The 9330-nt window shown below is 48.3% G+C and overlaps 1 protein-coding gene across 1 annotated transcript in view; it reads left to right on the top strand.

Annotated features, from left to right (window-relative positions):
- The first annotated feature begins 405 nt into the window (after positions 1–405).
- Positions 406–9330, top strand: part of LOC147748401 (uncharacterized) — an 86545-nt gene continuing 77620 nt past the window's right edge. The window contains exon 1 of the mRNA XM_086961196.1: positions 406–647. The gene's annotated coding sequence lies outside the window, so the exon portion shown is untranslated. The remainder of the gene's footprint in view (positions 648–9330) is intronic.

Raw genomic sequence — 9330 nt, 5'->3', positions numbered from 1 at the left:
GGAATCTGACAACATACACCATTGTTAGGTGGGTGTTCCAGTGGCGTTTTGGGTTGATATTTGGTTCTGACAGGAGGTGGCATGCTGCAAAGATAAGTTCGAGGGAGTCGGCAAGAGTGCCCAGTAGGGTAGCACAGATGGGATCGGGGGTGAGGGTCCGTGAAAGGTCGCTGTCCAGCCGGAGGGGCATGCAGGCGGCAGTGAATGGTTAACTGCCAGCACCCCAGGGCCCCTCGAGACCCGGCGCTGCAGCGACCCACCAGCTGCTTCCCTGGAAGGGGAGGTGGGGACCAGAAACAATACTCCTCCCCTGGCCCACCCCGGGACGGGGTGACATCATGCCTCCCGAAGCGGCGCACGCCTATTGGCTGCCGCGGGAATTGATGCTGCCGGCCCAGCCGCCGCCCCTTTTGTGTCTCGGTGTCTGAGGATCACACACCCAGTGCGAGCAGGAAGGGAGCGGCGCGGAGCGGACAAAGGAGGCCGCGGATCCCAGACCCCACCCGGGTGTCCCATCGCCGGCCTGCAGCCCACCCGAGAGCCCTGGGGCGCAGCCACCCAGAGTCGGCAGCTCCTCGCCCGAAAGCCGGCGCCAACCCCCACCCAGAGCAGTGCCGGCACCCACCTCTACTGTGTGTCAGCGGGAGGTAAGACAGCGGCATGCGCCGAGCCCGGCATGTGCAGTGACTACAGTGCGGCGTGTGAGGGGAGCACTGCACTGACTCCAGGGAAGCATGCGCTGCTGCTGTGGAGGGTATGAGTGAAGCTTTCTTTACTGGGGCTGTGTGGGGAAATGTGACACTCCTACTGCCTGCAGTGCAGGGGAAGCTTGCACATTTGGCCGCTCTGTACATTTCTGTACACGTTTACACGGCTGCTTCGTGTAGTTTCCATGTTCTGCTTCCTTTCCTTGACCGAGGAGTTAACTTGCTCTGCTGTTGCTTCTGTTCCATGCGGGGTATAGCCCACAACTGCTGCGTGTGGGGGAAGCTTGCGCTGCTTCACACTGCGCGGTGCCATGTCTCCGTCTGAAGGGAATGTTGCACTGCTGCCGCTTGTGCTGCACATTTATATATCCAGTGAGTTGGGGGTTTATATTGGACTTCATCTGATTGTGAAGCAAGCTTGCACCACGGTATGCCAGTGAAACCAACGCCGTGTGCTTCTGCCGCTCTCCTCCGTCTCGAGAGGACTGCCGGCATTGTCTGTCGCAAATGAGATTTTTAGAAGTTATTTCTACATATTGCAGTATAACCTCATTTCTCTGCTCCGTGATCCCGCTCGGAAGGGCTCCGCTGAGTGCCTCGGGTCCGCCATCCTGCCCCAGGGTGTGGCCGGCCCGCGCCTCCCTCCCTCCCCCAGTCTGTGTGGGTCTTAAGTTATTGTCTGTCGTGCTGCGGCACAGGATGAACACTCGGGACCTTGTGGTCCAGACCGCAGTTTCCTTGGTTTCTCTGTTGTTGGTACCCACGGGATCCCTACCACCGCAGTACCCACTCGGGGTCGGGGTATCCATGGCGTTTGCTGCTCTGAGTGTTGGTTGGCATGGGTGGGTCCCTGGGGGTGACTGTGCCGACTCGATGCGCGCGCACCGTTGCCCTGGGTATTACTGTGGGACTCTGTAGAAAGCCCTGCCCGTCGGAGGGAGTGTTGTGGGGAACCACACGACCCCCAGAGGCCCTGCACGAGGTTCATGCTCGGCACCCCAGGGGTCTTTTCTTACTCTCTACTCCACTTAACTCATCTATGGGTGGGGGTTCAGCAGCTCGAGGCTGGTGTCTTAGCCGAGAGGCCCTATTAGGAGGACAGCAGTTCTGCAGGGTTATCTTGTGCCTCTGTACCCCACCGAGCAGACCCTTGGCACGCGCTGCTCTGGGTGTTGCCGTGACTGGTCCTCAGTGGGGATGTAGCAACTCTAGCCACCGTGTCTTGTCCGAGCAACCCGGATTGCATGGGGTGGTCCTTCATTATTCAAGACTGGGGCAGGACATTGAGCCTTCTGGGACCACATTGTAGTAGCTGGATAACTCTATATCCTTCACAGGCACCCTCCAGACCTGGCCTGTCTCTCCCTCTTGAAGCTTCCAAGGGTGCTTGGACGCTGCTGACAGTCCTGGCCTAGACATTAATGTGATTTTTATGGTTCATCATTGACTGAGGGACACCTCCTTTATGTTGGTTTGCTCTTTGGACTGTAGATTATGGCAACAGGTTTGATAGCTTTGGCCAAATTTCTCTATTGCTAAGAGTGGGCTGGATTGTTTCTTCTGTTGGGAGTGTACTGGGAGTGCGCAGTGGGGTGTCTCGATCTTCAGCTGCCCTTCAGGGACTGTGGCTGAAGCAGGGTGGCAAGGAAGGACACTGTGGCTGTAATTTTACTAGGTTTCAGCAGAATATTTTGTTCAGTAAGGAAATGAGGCCCGGTTGTCAAGTGGATTATAACCGTGCAGCCCATGGCGGCCATCTTTATTCTCTAATTTGGAAGGAGCTGGTGCTTAAACCAAATATTACAGGTGCCTTGCAGGAAGTAATTTCTACAGTTAAGTAACTTGCCTCTCTGACATGGGTTTGTTACGTTCTGATGGAATTCGCCATCACTGTGTAACTCAAGTGATTGGGTTGGATTTTGGGTGTATCCTCAGTACACATTAATTACAACATCAAAGAGGTAGCGCGTGGCCAGATTTCAACATAAGTGCTTTACAGAATGTTGGAAGAGCATGGAGGAGAAGGGGACGTGAATTGGCCATGAGATGCTGCCATTGAAATTGCCAGTGTTAAACTTACCTAGATTTAGGGGCAACTGCAGCAATATCGGCTGGCGGAGCGAGGCCGTCGAACCAGTAATGCTGTTATTCCTCAGTTTTTCTCTTCGAATATTCCTTGCTTCATGTCACCTCTCCTGCTTCTAACACTAAATGGCTTGGTTTGTCCTGAAGCTCTTGGTCCCCTTCAGGAAGCACCCAAGGACCATGTTAGCATTATCTTCAAAGCTTTAAGATGGAGCAGCGGGCACGAGGAAGAAAAAAGGCAAAGAAAATGCTTTACTAATGTGGACATTAGGCACTACTTTCAGCACAGAAGCACTCTAAAAATGTATCTTTTTTGAAAGCGAGTAAAAGACAATCTTGTGTGGGCAGAGATTAAGTTTAACGAGGTCTTCCAGTATTAATGGCCACACAAAAGCTACTTGTCATGGTGTGAAATCTAATATCTCGCTCCCATGAGGCAACTTGGGTATGTGATCATTTCTAAGGCGAGGTTCTTACTCATGCATTTGTTTGTCCTGCAGATCACTGGTTATCAGCCAGTGGGATTACATGCTTGGGTGATGTCATGGCACAACATAGTCCCACAGCAATTTGGAGGAAAACAAAGGCAACAGTTACAAATGAGACCGAGTGGGGAAAAAAAAGCTAAATGGCAAAGCAATATAGGAACTTTAAAGGCTATCACTGCCACCATGAATAATGCTTAATATTCCAAAGAAAGTGTGGAAAACAGGCCATGCATAATCATTGTCATGTCTTCATATGGTTGTGTCAAAATACTTAATCCAAAAATATCCGCCTGCTACAATATATACAGCAGAATATCGACTTGCACAATACTGTAAGGTAAGCATACATGTTGGAGAGTACTTGCCTTGGCAGTATTGTGTAAGTAGATATCTTCCATGCGTTTTTGTTGCAGGTTGATATGTAAAGTCAATATTGAGAAACCACATTCTTTGGTTCCAAGAAATATACAACAGTTTTGGAGAAACCCCTTCATCACTGGCATTTAAAAATGAGGGGCCTGGGTGTGTTCTTTGCATTAAACTGTCTGTTGCTATACTGGCCATTGCATCTTTTTGATTTTGAAGAATAGCCCGCCCCCAAGCCTAAAAGGAATTGCATTTTTTTGAGTGAGGGCCAACAGGAAGTGCCTCACTAGGAGGCCAGGAGTCTTTTGTGAAATGCCATCTCATGTCCTTCGGTGGCCACCTAGTGGACTCGTATGGTGGACCCCAGAAGCCAAAACACTAGAGTTTAGTTGCAGAAGGGTCTGTTCCCATTGCAACTAGAAGTATTGCCTTAACGGTTTATGGTCTCGGAGCCACATTTTGCCACTGCCTGAATGGAGCCAGAGGGTCATCGTAGCTCTGAGCCATTTCAGGCCGATACTGCCAATGGAAAGACCGAGGAATTGGTTTATTGCAGTGATGGGTATGACACTAGTGTATGGCAGGCTTTCATGATACCATGCGCTGACATTTTGTAGACACACAGGTCTAGCTGTGTGAAATTCCACATGACGACACTTTGATGAATAAGATCTCGGCTGACCTCTCATTTGTGATATCTCGCCACAGCAGAAGTCTTATGCTAAAAAATTTCGTTGTGTGGTAGATGGCACGCACCTTTTTGTGGACAAATAAATACAGAAGTGGCCATTGCCTTCCAACACAAGCTAGGAATCGAAGTCCCTTGATATTCTGTGTGTTGTATGTGAATATCGGGTTGTCTTCACTTGAATTCGCACCATGTTACTCTTTAGGACAAGACCACGCGATTGCCCGGACAACTTTACCGCTCTCAGATGCAGTCTGGAAGCTGATGGAAAAAAGACATTGTGGAGTGAAACGCCAAGAAAGGCGCCCTGACCAGTATTACCACTTCTGTTACATTCTCTTCCAAAGAGTTTAACCTGCGATTGTCGATGTGTCGGGAAAAGCCTCCATCAGCCAAGCGGCCCAGTTTCCTTTCAGGTTGCTGCTCCTGGAAGACCACAGACTAACTACCCAGGCAGGTCAGATCACTCAGAGGGCAATAGGGACAGTAATTTACTAAAGAACACAGAGAATAGCTAGAGAGGCCACGTGTCTTCTAAATCTGAGGCCTACAAAGCATGGGATCCGTTTCCATGCTACACCTGCTCCCTCCACGTTCATCTAAGCTTGCTGTAGAAGTAAGAAACCATGCCAGATTTGGCCTAGTGCAGATGGAGCTAAAAAGAGGGCTGTGTCCCACCTGAAGGGATTGGCTTTTCCCTAGATGGTGTCCTTATTATCCTTTCATCTAAGTGGCATCACCCAATCATTGTTGTAACAGGATCACCAGCCCGAAGTGCTGGAAGCTAGGATGAGTGTCTCTTTCTTGAAGGTCATTGACACGGCTATCTTAATGAATAAAACTTGTAACCTGCTTTAGTACATCTCTAACCCTCCATAAAGTCAACACTTCTGTTGAATGCAGTGTGTTTACATTCTGACTGTATATTTGGAGCATTTGAAGTATTATGGAAGTCATCTAATCTTCTTGCCCCCCCCCACCCCCGATTCCCACCCTCTCAATAAGACACTACTGTGCCACCACACACATTCTGTGCCACTACCGCCTAGGCACAGAATGTGCCACTCAGAAAAAACCCATTGGCAGCTTCATGTTTCAAATTGCTTAAATAAAGCAATTTGCGAAGATTTCCCCAGGAGCGTCCTCCAACTAACTTCCAGTTCTCGTCAAGGAGGTCATTAATCCCACCAAAATTTGAGGTTCGGAACTTGAAGGGTTCTGGGCCAAATACGTTGCCTGAGTCGATGCACCCCTATTCTGCTGAGCCAATTTGTGACATTGTTTTGGTGCTCCCTGAAGCTAAATTCTGCAGGCCCACCTCCCAAAGCAAACCTCTGTATTCGCTAAGTTTTGTCCGCTCCCCAGCTACAATTCTTCTCCAGACTTTGCCTGAAAATTACAGTTGGATAATATGTTTTTACCTGGACAAAACAACCGGTGTTGGATACTTTAGGCTGATGATGTCGTGGTGTGGCCTGTAGTGATTTACCTGCTGCCACCTAAGGCTAAAGAGTTATGGGCTTTGATGCCAGCCCTCCTCTTCTAGGAGAGTCTATTTTCATTGCTTTTATTTCCAGATTGGGAGTCCTGGCAGAATTCCCCTATTATCCAAGATTCCTCTCATGCCTGTGGTGGATGAGAGCTGAGCATGCAGATCTCTGCCTCCCAGGGCCTGTGGAAAAGAGTTCTCGTTCCCAGCTGGCCCAGTGTCTTGCAGATTGGATTGAACCCACGATTTGGCTGCTAGCAAAGTAGTCTGAAACTTCGCATTTCTTCTCTTACTTTGCAGGGAGAACTCCTGTTTCGATGGCTACATTTGGTTCCTCAAATCTAAAATTGAGGCATTTGACAATGCTGACGTGCCTTGAAGCATCTGGCCCTTAAAGATGAATCTTTGGGTGGTAAATTGACGAATGCAAGACACATTTGAAAAGGAAAGATGCTGCTCAGGTGTGCGACTAGGAGTACATTTGATTAGTCCGTATCTGAAGTAGGGCCTTATATCCAGGAAGTGATGATAGTCAGTCAGTCAAACTTTATTTCGGCCATGGACCATAAAAGCAGTACAAAGGTAAAACGACAGTACGATTGTCTGACATAGAAAGCTAAAAATAAGCATTATAACATAGTGTTAAGGAATGACGGAGTAATAACAATCCTTTAAAATAGTTAATAAAATGATAAAAGTCGGTCACAAGCAATTCGGGTTCTTGGATGAAAGCATTAGATACAAACAAGAAAACTGGATTTATAAATCTGATCACTAGCCGGCCCCCTCCAATAATTTTTTTTTTTTTTTGTAAGAATGAAAACCACCTAGGCGTTGTGAACAGAATCAAGCGCCTTGAGCTTGGCCCTTCTTTGACACCACATATAGAATAAGAATCTGGAAGTCGCGAATACCATCAAGGGGGAGGAGTCGTATCTTAGAATACGGTACGCTTCCTGGTAATTTCAGATGCCTACATTTTTGCAGAGTTGGATGATCCATTTGGCTCTTGCATTGGCATAGGAGGGGCAGAAGAGTAAAACATGTAAGTCAGATTCTACACTAGCAGAACAGCCAGGGCAGCCCTTAAGTGTGGAATTTGCACCTGCCCACTTATTTGTGAAATCCCTTACCGGTAGTGTTTCGTGTCTAAATTGCACATAACGTTTTTTTGCAAGGGGGGGGTGGATGTTGTCCAAAAATTTTTCAAAACGATATGTGCACTTGACCTCCAGAAATCTTGAGCTTAGCACCCCTATGTCACTGTTCCGAAGTGTAGTGTCAAGATGATGTTCTTTGAGTGCTAATGCGAGAGAATTTTTGGAGATACGGGGACATGTCTGTTCTGGGGTAAACCACAACTCAGCCCTTCCCAAAGAGTGGCATAAATGTTTGATGTGCATAAGCCAAGGAATCTTCCCTGCACCCTGGGAAATTAGGAAGTCCTTCAGTTCCTCCCTATAATGATTAAGCTCAGGGGTACTCCAGAGACGTCTCCAATAGAGTAAGGGGCGGTCAATTATTGTATCCCTGATTGGGGTCAGGCCAACATCTAGACGCAGTGGGAGTAGGGGAGTACTCTTGGGGAGACGTAATAAGCGTCTCAAGAAACCGTTCTCGGTCGCTTCCAAGGTGGTTACATTAGCGTGGCCCCAAAGTTCTACTCCGTACAGCGCTCCTCCCCTTGCTTGGGCCTTGCATATTTCAAGTGGGGGACTTAACATTTTTTGGGGGGCAATCATTGTGTACCTTTAGGCTACCCCCAGATAAGTGTGCAAGTTTAAGATTGGCTTTGGCCACATGAGACCGCCAGTCCATTAGGTCGTTCAGGGTGATCCCCCAAGTAGTCAAATGTGGATGTTCTTCCCAGGGCCAGACCGTTCAAATGGAGATGGGGACAGTTTGTCGTTCTTGCGTTGTAAACCATGTATTTTGTTTTGGCGAGGTTAAAATCCAGGTTCCTAAGTGAGCAGAAGTTACAAAATGCTTCCAATGTATGCTGTATACCCATAGATGATTTGGATAGAGTAGCGTATCATCAGCGAACATTAGGGCTGGTACAAGACTGTCTTCCAGGCGAGGGGAGTCGAAGTCCATTGATCCTAAAAGATGGTCTACCAGGCCATTAAGAAAAAGGGAGAAGAGTGTGGGGGCCAGGACGCACCCCTGCCTGACCCCCTTTTCGACTCTAAAAGGAGCCGAAAGCTCTCCCTTTTTTCCGTAGAAGACCCTGGCGTAGTTGCCATAGTGCAGACGTTGTATCATTTGGCATAGATAGTGTGGAATGCCCATTTCTTGCAGTATGGCCCAGAGCTTATCTCTTTGTACCAGATCAAACGCCGATCGAAGGTCTACGAAGATCAGGTACAAACTACCTCCCCCCTTGATCACCAATTTCCAGTGGATTAGCTGTAATCTAAAAAGTTGGTCCGCGGTAGAGACCTTGGCCCTAAACCCCGCCTGCAGGGGGGTAAGAATCTTGTGATCCTGTGTCAATAACTGTAGCCTACAGAGTAGTATTCGGGCAAACAGTTTTTGCAAGATATCAATAAGGCTAATCCGTCGGTAATTCACCGGATCAAGGGGGAGCCCTTTTTAAAGATGGGAATAATTTCTGCTCCAAGCCAGGTGTGCGGGACATCCATGCCCTGGAAGATGGCGTTAAATAGCACCCAGATGTATGGGGCCCATACCTTCTGCTCGATAAGGAACCGGTCGCCCGGGATCCTATCCAGGCCCAGCGCTTTTCCTGACAGTAGAGACCTCAGGGCGGCTCGGACTTCTAGCATGGTGCATATGGGAACCCCCAAGACCGGGTATTTAAGATCTTTACTCTCTGGGAGCTCGACTAGGGGGCGAATGAGGACCTCTAGAGGAGAACCATTAGTTTGGGAGTATACGTTTTTGTAGTGCAGGACCCAAGCCTCTTCACTTACATTCCGGGCTATGGCTTAAGGGCCATCGGCCTTGCCAGATTTTACCAAGTTCCAAAAGACCCTATAGTCACTGTTGTCCAATGCTGATTTAATGTCGGCCCATTTGTCTTCCTCCCAGTCTAATTTAGCCTTTTCGATAATGTTCTGGTAGTGGGATCTGGCTAGTCAAATTGATTCAGTGGAACCTTTTTTAACCTCCCTTAGAAGCAAAGGTTTTGGCTGTCTACACGTTGAGCTATACAATTTGTTTGAATGAGGAGGCCGATCCTTCTTGGTGACAGTAGAACAAAAGAAGGTAGCCATTTTGTCAATGAGCTCTAAGTGGATGTTATTTAGGGCATTTAGGTGGACAGTGTCTAATTTATCCACCGAAAGAGGAAGTACTCTCTCTAGGGTGTTTGCAACTTGATGGTACATTTCTGCTACCTTGTCGTGTGATTGCACAAAATTTCCCCATCTAATTCTTCTGCCTCCACCAGTTAGAATTAGGTTTTGGCCCTTATCACTACGGGGATTAGGGATCGAGCCTAATGGGTGCTTTAGATCTAATGAAAGAAGATTGTGATCACTG

The sequence above is a fragment of the Lissotriton vulgaris genome, chromosome 1_1 (assembly GCF_964263255.1).
Source record: "Lissotriton vulgaris chromosome 1_1, aLisVul1.2, whole genome shotgun sequence".
Lineage (NCBI taxonomy): Eukaryota > Metazoa > Chordata > Amphibia > Caudata > Salamandridae > Lissotriton > Lissotriton vulgaris.
The sequence above is the reverse complement of the archived record's forward strand: the minus strand, read 5'-3'. Positions and strand labels throughout refer to the sequence as shown.